Here is a 13,272-nt window from a genome sequence, read left to right on the forward strand (position 1 = left end):
AGACACTATTGGGGATGGAGAGACAAGCAGAGAGTGTGAAGAAGGCCGGGGTCAGAGTCACCTGGGCTCTATGAAGGCATTGTGCCTTTCTCTCTGTGCTACGAATTCATCCTCCTTTCATAATTTCCTATTTCAGTCAGAAGATTTGAAAATACTCCTGTTCCCCTTTGGTAGGCAGAGTCCTCAAGCAGATAAAAGAACCACAGAGGAAAAAAAAAAACCTCTTCCAGCATCACTGGTCTCTGAACCCCTTTAATTTAAAACAACCACCAGATCACCTCACATGGGGTGTCCTCCATGTGCTGGTCAGCTGGTGATTGCTGCTGTCACATACATGATATAAGCATCTTGAAGGGGAAGGGATGTATTTTGAACTATGGTTTCAGAGGCTTAGTCCCTGGTTGGTGTTCGTTATGGATACGAAATCTCCCCCACCCCCACCCAAAAGCTTATTTTGAAGTCTTGATTTCCATGTAGCACACCACGTCTTTGACAGGTGATTGGATCATTGCTCTGACCAAATCAGTGGATTAATCACTGAAGGATTTTAATTTGGTAGCTTTACTGGGAGGTGGAGGAAACCAGGACTTGAAGGCTCATTGTCAGGAGAACACTAGGGGGAAGTATTTCAGGAGAGTCCAGGCCCTGACTCCACCCCCCTCACCCCCAGGCTTGCTGGCCAGCGTAAGTCCAGCAGCATCCTCGCTCACATTCTCCAGCCGGAGGGATGCTCTGCCTTGCCTCAGTCCACAAGCAATGCAGGCAGCTGACCAGGGACTAAAATAACTAAAACTGAGCCCAAACTAAAAAATTCTCTTTTATAGTTTCCCTTGCTGGTATTTCATCCTGGTGAAGAAAGGCTCTAGGCTACGGTGAGCAAAGCTGCTTACTTACTCATGGAAAAGAGCTTAAACTAAAAGCTGACACCTTCCCATTGACATCCATATCCTAGAACTGCCCTTGCTGCCACCCCCCTCAATCACCTCCCCTCCCCAACCCCCTGAGCAAATGTACCCAGTGCTCTTGAAAGACAGCCTGAGACCAAGGCCACATCTGGCACTGAGGCCCCTGGTGGACACAGATGCCGCTGTTGAAAGCTTTAAACCGTCTACTCAAACCTTTAGGGCTGGGAATGTGGCTTAGTGTTAGAATGCTTGCTTAGCATGAGTGAAGCCCTGGGTTCAATTCCTCAGAACCACATAAACAGAAAAAGTAGCAAGTAGCACTATGGCTCAAGTGGTAGAGTGCTAGCCTTGAGCAAAAAGAAGCATTCGGGACAGTGCTCAGGCCCTGAGTTCAAGCTCCAGGACTGTCAAAAAAAAAAATCAAACCTTTAAATCCTCACTCCCCTGCTCTGCCACCCTGCCTCCATTTCACCCCACTTCCATCTGCCCTGCCTAATAAAGAACCCTACTTTTTAATTTTTTTTATTTTATTGTAAAGATATTGTATAGAGAAGTTTCAATTATGTAAGTAAGGTAACAAGTACATTTCTTCTCCAACTTTGTTACCCCTTTGTTTTCTCCCATTTCCTCTCTCCCCTACTCTCCCCCCCCACTCCAAGTTGTAAAGTTTATTTCCAAGATATGGAAAAAAGAGGGTTGTTGTTGCTGTTGTTGCTGTTGTTGTTCTTAATGTACTGTGTGAAGTTATTCCTTTTTACTTTGGTCCCCCCTCCTTTGGTCTATGCCCTTTTGTCACTGTTTTTGACTTTGGTACCCTATGTCTTGTATATACGATTATCTGATTTGGGCAAGAGAAAGGGAAATAACAAAATAGTGAGGCAAAGGACAAAGGGTGAACCTATGCAACAGCGATGCTCACAACACACTATGTAGGAAGAGACCTTATTTGTAAGAGAGGTACAGCCAGGCTGAAGGAGACTCGGTTGCCCTTCCCAGATTTTCTCCTGAATAAAACCTGTTGATTTGTTAAAGTGTGTCTTTCTTCTCCTTCTCTTTTCTTTCTGTCTTTCTATTTTTTGTTGGTCATGGGGCTTGAACTTGGCCTGAGCACTGTCCCTCAGCTCTTCAGCTCAAGGCTAGTGCTCTACCACTTGAGCCACAGCGCCACTTCCGGTTTTCTGGTGGTTTATTGGAGATAAGAGTTTTCTCAGCTTTTCCTGCTCTGGCTGGCTTTGAACCACAAGCCTCAGATCTCAGCCTCCTTGAGTAGCAAGGCATGAGCCACTGGCACCCAGCTCTCTTTTCATGTACTATGGCATCCAGAGAGCATAAAAAGAGAAGCAGGACCCAGCAATAAGAAACACCTTTCAAAGAAACAGCCCCAGTGACCTAAATCCTCCAATGAGGCCACTTGCTAATAGTCCATTCATCTGTGAACTCACCCACAGGTTAACCCATTGAGGAACTTAGCACCCGCACCATCCAGTCACCCCTCAGCAATGCCACAACTGGAACCAACCCTTCAACACATGAACCTTTCTTAGCCAAATCACAACAGTTCAGATTCACTGAGCATTGGTTAAACCTGAGATAACCCAAAGGACTCTATTGTCTTGTTATGGTCATGGCATCTTTGTTCTGAGACCCACCTCGTTTTGAGAATCTGACAAAACTAGAAACACCTTCCTATAGAAGCAAACTCACATGCACCAAAATACCAATTCAAAAAAAGAAACTATCTGAATACAAAAAGTTCTCTGGGAAATAGAAATAAGAAGTCAAAGCAGAAATAAAAACTACTGAAAGGCAAAACTTCAGGCAGGTGATCCACCTCGGTAGTGATGAGTCCTGTGGATAGACCATACCTTCAATGCAATGTGATTAAAATGGTGCTTTTCAGAAAAGGTCAAAAGCTATGTACTTATGACCTTATAAGATGATGTTAAGAAAAATGAACCCCAAGTTAGGGACACAAAGAGACACAAGTGGTTTTTTTCTTCCTTGCTTTGGTTTTTACCATATTTATAGTGTACTCTGGGTTTTTTGTTTGTTTGTTTTGGTATGTGCCTCCCACACAGTATAACCCCTGTTTTCACTATATTTGATTCCGGTGTCCTGCATCTTGTGTATACATTTTTCTAATTTGGGGAGGGGAAGGGAATAAACAAAATTCTTAGGTCCAGATACAGGTTCACCCACTGTAACAATGAGATATACAAAACACTATGTTGAAATGAATGTTACAACTTTGGGTGCAAGGGGTGGGAGGGAGAGAGGGGGGAGGCAGGAGTTGGAGAGTTGGGTACAGAAGGGATGGTAGGGGAAAACAAAGGAGGAGATAACAATGCTCCATAGGAAATGTACTCATTACCTTACTAATGTAACTGTAACCCCTCTGCGCAGTATCTTTACAATAAAAAATACATATTAAAAATGGTGCTTTTCCCCAGGGGCTTTTCTACTACTATAATTTCCTGGGCTGGTACTATATAATGAGGGAAGAGAAAGATAATGAATATCCAAAAATTTTCCATTAAGGTTTGTTCATTTGTTTTTGTGCCAGTCCAAGAGCTTGCATTCAAAGCCTCAGTACTATACCTAAGTTTTTCTGCTCAAGTCTAGCACTCAACTATTTGAGCCACAGCTCCATTTCCAGTTTTCTAGTGGCTAAGCCCAGGCTGGCTTCAAACCTCAGTCCTCATGTCTCAGCCTCCTCAGAAACTAGGATTACAGGCATGAGACACTAGCACCTGGCACCATTAGTTGTGTGTTTTTCATTTTTTATCTTTTTAGTTTTTGGGGGTTTTTTTTGCCAGTCCTGGGGCTTGAACTCAGGGCCTGGGCACTGTCCCTGAGCTTCTTTTGCTCAAAGCTAGCACTCTACCACTTGAACCACAGTGCCACTTCTGGCTTTTCCTGTTGATGTGGTACTGAGGAATTGAACCCAGGGCTTCATGCATGCTAGGCAAGCACTCTACCACTAAGCCACATTACCAGCCCATACATTAGGCTTTAACATAGAAATCAGAACAGTCAAACTCTTATGTTTGGCTAACTGTAGAAACATTGGCAAAAGGAACTAGACCCTTATCCTATACCCCAAACAAAATGAACTAGAATTAAGTCTAAGACCATAAACTATAAAACTATTAGAAGAAAACAGGAGAGCTCCATGATATTGGTCTAGGTAAGACTTTTGGGGATAGAAATGTAAAATCACAGGCAACAAGGCAGAAATATATCAATTGGAGTACACTGATCTTAGAAAAGAACTCTGCACAGCAGGAGAAAGGTCGGTCAAAAGACACAATATTTCATTTAGAGAGAAGAAATAAGTCCAAGATATTGGTTGTGCAAAATAGAGACTATAGCCAATAACAGTGCTTTATATGCTTATAAGACCACAGACTTTAGGTGTTCTCGACACAAAATCGTTAAATATGGAGGCTGGGAAGGTTGCTCAGTGGCTTGCCTGGCATGCATGAGGTCCTGGGTTCAATTCCTCAGCACCACATAAGCAAAAAGAAAAAAGCCGGAAGTGGCGTTGTGGCTCAAGTGGTAGAGTGCTAGCCTTGAACTGAAGAGCTGAGGGACAGCGCCCAAGCCCAGAGTTCAGGCCCCACGACCGGACCCAAAAAACAAAATGAAACAAAACAACATCGTTAAATATGTGACATAGTGCTGATATTAATTAATGTGATTTTTCAAGGAATATAATTCAAAATGCTTTTTTGAACTCAGTATACATTTTTGTACTCAATATACATATACATTTTATATTTATTAAAGGAATAAATAACATTACTCCTGCTAATCCCTTAAGGATGTTCACTTACTGGTGAATAACATATTCTTCTTCATTCAGTTTTTATGTTTACCAAGAGAATGCCTTTACTTCCTCATAAAATAGGTGGCTGACATGAAGGGCCCATGCTAAGTAAAGAAGGTACCCTGTGTACGTGCAGGATTTTAGTTACTATTGTCCCCTTTCATTGATCATTAGTGACCAATTGAACCCTTATGAGGTATGTCTCCAGAGAGCCAGGCGACTCACACTGGACTTCATCTTTGGACACAAACTAGTGATGGAGTCCTAAGAAAGAAAATCCCTCATCATGGGGTTTGTGAGGTTGTTCTGGAACAGCAGCATGCACATGACAGTCATGAAGGCACCTCAGGGATTACAAGCAGTTGGTGACCAGGGCAAGGTAGACTGGCTCCTTCTAGCTAGACACAGTGTATCTAGCCCATGTGCAGTGAACAGAAACTTGTTCAGAAACTTGTTCAGACTACAATCAGAAGTTTAGCTGAAAGCTCCTGGCCTTGTTATTCCACGGCACTCCTGGTCTTTGGGGCAGGGGGGTGTTGCATGAGCCCACACACACTCCTTCTCAGGTGCCAACCTACCACTTGTACCATTCTGCAGGAGGCCCACCCCTAACTCACCTGCTCCAGGCCCTGCATCACAAGGAAAGGTCTGAGCCAGTGCACCTGCTCATATCTCCAGTGACCAGCACATGCTCAATGTTGTCAGAGACCAGAGCTGCTACTGCTTTTTCGAACAGATCAGGGCCTGCTGCCCAGAGTCAGCTGGGCTGTCTGGAAAGGTCAGCAGGCATGCAAAAACCACACAGGAAAAGTGCTGCTAGAATCTCACTGCTCTAAAAAGGAAATCAAGCAGAGCTCCAGAGAGCTCAGTAAAAGTATCTGTTTGATGTGGCTGAGGGGTCTGTGTCACTGACAAGTGGTGGTTGGCTACAAGACCTGGGTGGGCCCTGGGCACAGTCGCAGACCTCCCCATCAGTGGGGGCTTCTCCTGACTTAAAAGGTAATGTGGTTAGGTAATGTGTGCAGGATGCTACCACCAAGATGGAAAGATGTCATGAGAGCAGACAGTGAGACTCCTGTGGAGAACAGTGTTGACTACCCTGTGGGAGGCAGGGCCCACAAGGGCTGCTTCTCAGACCAGCAGGTGTGGGCTGTAGCTTGGACCTTGGTGCATAGAGGCTTCCTTGTGGCTCACTGAGTGCAGAGGCGTAGGGCACTGTGATTGGCCAAAGTTGTGTTGGAGCCCAAAGGCTGATGAAATGTAGCCAAAGGCCTCCGATCCTCTTCTGGGCTGGGAGTTGGGGAGGAGAGATGCTGGTTGAGCTAGGCCTGACCTTCTGTCTCCTTGGTGGGATTCTCAAAATCTCCTCTGAGTGGTGAAAGGGACTCTGGTGGAAAATTGTGAGCCCCCTGTAAACAGGGGTGAGAAGATGGGGCCATGCAGGAACTGCTGAGGAGTTTGGGTATCAGGAAGGTATCATTATTCAGCCCAAAAAGGGCAGCTAGAAGAGGTTTGAAGAAGAACAAGATGAAAAGCAACAAAGCCTTCACAGGTATTTCTCCAATGAGGCAGAAACAGTTATGTCCACTTTCCAGGTAAGGAAAGGAAGTTAAAAAAGTTACCTTGCCTAGGGTCAACTAGCTCATATTTGGCCAAGTTGGCCAAACTTGGTGTTTCAGAGATGAAATATGTATGGCAGATTCACTTGACTACGTGGGGTACACCAAGTACAGTCCTGTCTAAGATCTGCCTCCTTTAGTAAGGATTTTCCAGACCCTTGGTTTACCAACTGACTAATTGGAAGTACAGTTTTCCTGTTAGGAAACACAGAGTCTAGCATCTTGTCTTCATGGTGAGGGAAGGTAAAACCCTCACCTCCCAGGTAGGGGTATGTCTGAATCTGTGTACGCAGGAGCTGGCTCTTGGCTGATAGGTTACTAAACCTGTTAGCCTAGTGCCTGAGACTGGGAGTTTCCTGTGACCCTGCCCGCTGACCTGACCCTATCTAGGGCCAGACTAGATCAGGTGTTATCATGACATGCCACGGGTCTGTGTTCCTGTTCTGCCTCTTGTCACCTGGCTTTTCTCTGGTCACCATGGTGTCCCCCTTCAACTCTCTATTGGAGCTGAACTGGTTTGTTGATATTGTTTTCTGCTTTTTCGTGTCTTTCCAACCTTCATGGTTCAGTTTCCTAGCGGTGTGAAGTGTATTTGCTGGCTGCTGGTTTTTTTTTTTTTTTTTTTTGTCGGTTGTAGAGCTTGAACTCTGGGCCTGGGCGCTGTCCCTCAGCTCTTCAGCCAAGGCTAGCACTCTACTCCTTGAGGCACAGCGCCACTTCTGGTTTTCTGGTGGTTAATTGGAGATAAAGCCAGCTGGGGCTGGCTTTGAAACTGCGATCCTAAGATCTCAGACTCCAGCATCTGTTGTTATTAGAGTTCTTGATTATAGCCATTCTAACTGGGGAGAGGTAATATCTCAGTGTTGTTTTGATTTGCATTTTCTTTTATGGCTAGGGAGATTGAGCATTTCTTCATGTGTCTATTGGCCATCTTTCCTCTTCAGAGAAGTTTCTCTTTAAGTCTTTAGCCCACTTTACTTATTGGGCAGTTGTTTCTTTGAAGATTTGTTGTTGGGAGATTTAATTTTTTGAGGGATGTGGACAGAAGGGAACCTTACTACATTGTTGGTGGGAGTGTAAACTTGTTCAACCACTTTGGAAAGCAGTATGGAGGTTCCTCAAAAGACTCCACATAGAGTTCCCCTATGACCCAGCAATCCCACTTTTGGGCATTTACCCAAATGTTTACAAACAAGACCATACTACCAGAACAACTATATTTATTGCAGCATTATTTACCATAGCTAAGATATGGAACCAACCCAGATGCCCCTCAGTAGATGAATGGATCGAGAAAATGTGGTATATATACACAATGGAATTCTATGCCTCCATCAGAAAGAATGACGTTGCCCCATTTGTTAGGAAATGGAAAGACTTGGAAAAAATTATATTAAGTGAAGTAAGCCAGGCCCAAAGAAACATAGGTCCTATGGTTTCCCTTATTTGCAATAACCAGTGTATATCTGAGACAAGCAGAAAAGGTCAGATAAGTTGATGTTAGGGAAATGAACCCCAAGATAAGAATTCAAATGTTTCTTTTTCCTTCATGCTATCATTTCTAACAGATGATTTCTTTGTTGCTTTGTATGTCCCTCCCCACCCCCACGGTATAACCCCTGCTTTTACTGTATTTGATGTTGGTATAATTTGTGGAGGGGAAGGGAAAAAACAAATTGTTTAAATAGGGATACAGGTGGACCCATTGCAACAATGAGATGTACAAGTCGTTATGTGGAAAAACGAACTTTACAACTTTGGTGGCGGGGGCGGGGGGGAGGATCAGGTAGGAGGCTGGGGGGGTATGGGAAGGGATGGGAAGAGGAAACAAAGGAGGAGGCAACAATGCTTGATAAGAAATGTACTTGTTATCTTGCCCATGTAATTGTAACCCCTCTGTATGGTATTTTCACAATAAAAAAAATAAATTAAAAAAAAAAGATCTCAGACCCCTTAGTAGCTAGGATTATAAGCATGAGTCACCAGTCCCCAGCTGGCTGCTGGTCTTTGGAAAGAGGCCACTATTCAGTCACTGGCCTTTTAATAAAGACTCCAAGATTCAACCTCTCAACATGAGGTATCTCTGTTTCTCACCTTACAATACTGTATACCTCTAATGTCTAGATATTCTTTTACTGCCGATCTCCTCTGCCTTCCAAAATGACTACTTTCTCCTTGTAACCACTTACCTGAGGTTTTATTTCAGATTCCTGGAGATGTAGGAATGTGTTTTCAATTCCCATGAGGTAAGGGGCATACATTTGTCATACATTTGTCACTGCATGAGGGGTGAGGGGCTTCTCTCAACTTCCTACTTTCCCAGTGCAATCACCAGCACTTGAGATCCACACATGCAAAGAAACTCAAGGTGTCTCACAAGGAGATTCTCACAAGGTGGGTGTTTCAGCAAATATTTATTTTTGTACAACAGATCAAATTAGATGTAAGGAAAGGGAGAAACATTCTTGGTTCCACATGCAGGAAATGGGAAGTTAGACTCAAAATGGCAGCTCTCATCTGTAATCTTTATACTTTTTGAGCTGGGTGACCATGTTGTTTAGCACCTCTTAATCATTAAAAAATATTTTTGGGAGTTGGGTGCCGGTGGCTCACACCTGTAATCCTAGCTACTCAGGAGGTTGAGATCTGAGGATCATGGTTCAAGGCCAGCCCGGACAGGAATGTCCATGGTACTCTTGTCTTGTTAACCATCAGAAAATTGGAAATGGCACTGTGACTCAAGTGGTAAAGTGCTAGCCTTGAGCTGAAGATTTCAGGGATCAGTGCCCACCCTGAGTTCAAGGCCTACGACTGACCAAACAACAACAACAAAAAAAAAAAACCTCCAGGTTAATTATTAAAGGAATTTCTCAGGAATAGAGGCTCAGAGGAATTTAAGGAGTTAGACACCAGAAGGTAGTTTGATTCTGGAGGTGATATGTAAGAAGTTTGGAATGTATTTTGGTAAATATCACCTAAACCTCATAGGGAATGAAACAAAACAGGAGCCTGGAAATGTAACTTTTGCTTCAATGACTTATTGCTTTGTTTATTAAAATTGTAATTGTTACTTGTGATCACTAACTGTAGTTTTGCTTCTGTAAACCTGCTTGCTATCATGTATCCTGACACCTGTGAGTGACCTGCTTGCCCTTTTAAAACCACTGAGGTTTTAAAACCCTTTAAAATCCTGCTGCAAGAGAGCTGCTATAGTGATCAGATGCCCCAGCTAATACAGGCTCCTAGCCCAACTGACTCCTTATGCTGATTGTGAGTTCAAATCCCACAGGCCCCGGGAAGCTGGGAGAGTTCACAAAGTAGGGTTGCTGAATTTAACAGGCACCATTCTGGCCATGTGGTAGATAATAGAGTATTGGGTTTAACTGTCTTCAGAGGCAGAGAAGTCCCACCTCCCAGGTGATAGGCGTGCCTAAATTCCAAGAGGCAGGGGCACAGACATGGACAATAGGTTACTGGACCTGCCGGTCTTGGGTCCTGAACACTCAAGTTCCCAGTGACCCAGTCCCCTGCCCTGACCCGATTTAGGCCCAGACCAGCTCAATTGCCATTATGCTATGCCATGTCTCTGTTAATCCTGTCTCCTAGTTCTTCAAGGGTCATAATGATGTCCCACTTCAGCTCTCCTTTGGAGCTGGTTTGTTGGTATTTTCTTCTGCTTTTTCTTTCCTCTCTGGCTCTCATGGCTCAGTTTTCTGACAGTATTAACTGTATTCATGAAGCTGCAGGTCTTTGGGACAAGAATCCACCCTGGCCTTCTAATAAAGACTCCCAATTAGACCTCTCAAAATGTGGCTTCCGTTTTCTCACTGTATAACACTAGTTGGTGGGCTTTTTGGTTTTTGTTTTTATTTTTTTTAGGTCTGACTTCCTGGTTTTAATGTTTGCATATGGTCCTTTGGTATTTATGGTTTGGACTTTCCCATCTCAGGCTGGGAATGTGGGTTAGCAATAGCGTGAGTACTTGCCTAGCATGCATGAAGCCCTGGGTTCCATTTCTCAGTACCACAGACACAGAAAGAGCCAGAAGTGGTGCTGTAGCTCAAGTGGTAGAGTGCTAGCCTTGAGCAAAAGAAGCTCAAGGACAGTGCCCAGGCCCTGAGTTCAAGCCCTGTGACTGGCAAAAGAAAACAAACAAACAAAAAAAAGATTTCCCCATCTCTGTAAGAGGTCCTTAAAGCTGCTTTTTGTTAAGAAACACTAACTACTTAGTTGAGCTCTGGAATGAACTAGGACAAAAACTAAGAATCTCCCTGTTACCATTAGCTCACATCTATAATGCTAGCTACTCAGAAGGCTGAGATTTGAGAATTGCACTTCAAAGCCATCCCAGACAAGAAAGTCCTTGAGATTCTTATCCCCAATTAGCCACCCAAGAGAATTGGGAAGGTAGAGCTACAGTTCAAGTGGTAGAGTGCTAGCCTTTAGCTAATAAAAAAAGCTCAGAGACAGCACCTAGGCCATGAGTTCAATCCCCAGAATCCACACAAACAAAATATATATACATACATACTCATACTCCACATTCACACACAAGAGTCATCCCAGCTCACTCCAACTAGTATCTGTGTCCAGTCCTAGGGCTTGAACTCAGGGCCTCAGCGTAGTCCGTGAGCCTCTTTGTGCTCAAGGCTAGTGCTCTACCACTTGAACCACAATGCCATGAACAGCTTTTGCTGAGTAGTTTATTGGCAATAACAGTCTCACAGACTTTTCTGGCCAGGCTGGCTTCAAACTATGATCTTCAGATCTCAGTCTTGAGTGCAGCTAGGATTATAGGCGACATTCTCACTTTGTAGTCACTTTGCAGCCATCTTGAAAACCAGGAGCACCTGCCAGGTGTCAATAACTAATTGTAAAGAATTCCCACTGACCAATCCTAACTGGGACTATGGAATGTCAGACCACTCTGAAGCCACCTCTGACCACATCTGTGACTTGGGACTGTTTTAACTTTGTGACCCTTTCCCCAATTCTCCCTACTTAAGGTAAATACCTATACTCTGACAGCTAAAGATGTGCTGAAGTGCTGTTTTTCTGTGGCTGACCCATAATAAATCTTTCTCTGCCCCTCACTATGTCTCTTTATTTGGTACGCAGGGGCCAGTGGCTGGATCTGGCCTGGGGAATCCCTGGAATTTGGGCCTGGGCACTGAAACTCCAGTTTCATCTCCTTATCTATCCAACACACCTCCAATTCTTACCAGCAAGATTCAAGAAATCAAATATCAGGAAAATTTTACGAAAGGCCAAACAACCCCTAAAAGTAAGTGATTTGGAAGGAAATGTGGCTTATAATGTAAGTTACAGAGCAATCTGAAATAGAGCAGAAAAACTGGGAATGGAGAAGAAGGAATGGGAATTCTAGTAAAAAGGAAATTAGAAAATAATACTTACCTAATGATTCAGCTATACTATTTGAGTATATAGCAGAAGGGAACAAAATCAGCATACAACACAGATACAATGATACCCATGTTTATTGTAACATTATTCATAAGTTATGGGATCATCCTGGGGCCAAATGTCTATCAGTGGATGAATGAATAAAAAAAGAGCTATATTTTTCCCTTTTATAGTTTCAGTTTTATATATTTCATTATCTGTATACATAAAGTCCATTATATATACATTCCATTAATATATATTCTAATGTATTACAATTTATATGCATATATATCATGGACTATATTTTGTCAGTCATGGGACTTGAAATCTGGGCCTAGGTGCTGTCCCTGAGCTCTTCAGCTCAAGGCAAGTACTCTACCACTTAAGCCACAGAGCCACTTCTGGTTTTATGGTGGTTAACTGTAGATAAGTCTCACAGACTTTCCTGCCCAGGCTGGCTTTGAACTGTGATCCTCAGATCTCAGACTCCTGGGTAGCTATGAATACAGGTGTGAGCCACGGATGCCTGGCTCATGAGTATTATTTAGCCATAAAGACTGAAATTATGGATAGTTGCTAGTGTCTTATAACTCTAATCCTGGCTGCTGAGGAGACAGAAAACTAGAAGATAACAATACTTTTTACTATAGGACAAAAGTTCACAACAGAAAAACAGACAGTGGCATGTACTTGTCAGCCCAACTACACAGAAAGCACAAACAGGCCAGCTTGGAGAAAAATGCAAGACCTTATCTCATACCAGCGGAAGCAGGGCTGAAGGCACAGATCAAGTTTAGGCACCTCATAACAAGCATGAATCCCTTGGGTTCAAATACCACTACTATCAGAAAAAAAAAAAGTACAGCTAGGTAGTGGTGGCTCATGATATAATCCTAACTACTCAGAAAGCAGAGATCTGAAGATCACAGTTCAAAGCCCACCTTGGCAGGCACTTCTCACCAAGGAACCACCAAAAAGCCCAAGTGGAGCTATGGTTAAAGTAGTAGTTGCTACCAAAAGCTTAGAGAAAATGAGCTTTGGAGCACAAAAGCTTAAGGACAGTGCTCAGGCCCTGAACTCAAGCCCCAGGACAAGCACACAAAAAATAAAAGAGAATAAAATGATCATTTTTAGGAAAATGGATGAAACTGGAAGCTATCCTATTAAGTAAAATAAGCCCGATTCAGAAAAACAAATATCCCACATTTTCTCAAAATGGAAAGAAGACTATTAAAGGAAGAGGACGGGAGGAGAAGAAAGAACAAAAATAGGTAAAGGGGTGAAGTATAATCAAATCACATTATATGTATTATGACAACGTCATTTAAAATATATCAAAGCCAGCGCCAGTAGGCTCACACCTGTAATCCTAAATATTAAGGAGGCTGAGATCTGAGGATCATGGTTCAAAGCCAGCTGCAGCAGCAAGGTCCATGAGACTCTTTTTTTGGGGGGCGGGGAGGTCCGGTCGTGGGGCCTGAACTCTGAGCCTGGGCGCTGCCCCTCAGCTCTT

Source organism: Dipodomys ordii, unplaced genomic scaffold (assembly GCF_000151885.1).
Source record: "Dipodomys ordii isolate 6190 unplaced genomic scaffold, Dord_2.0 Scaffold131, whole genome shotgun sequence".
Lineage (NCBI taxonomy): Eukaryota > Metazoa > Chordata > Mammalia > Rodentia > Heteromyidae > Dipodomys > Dipodomys ordii.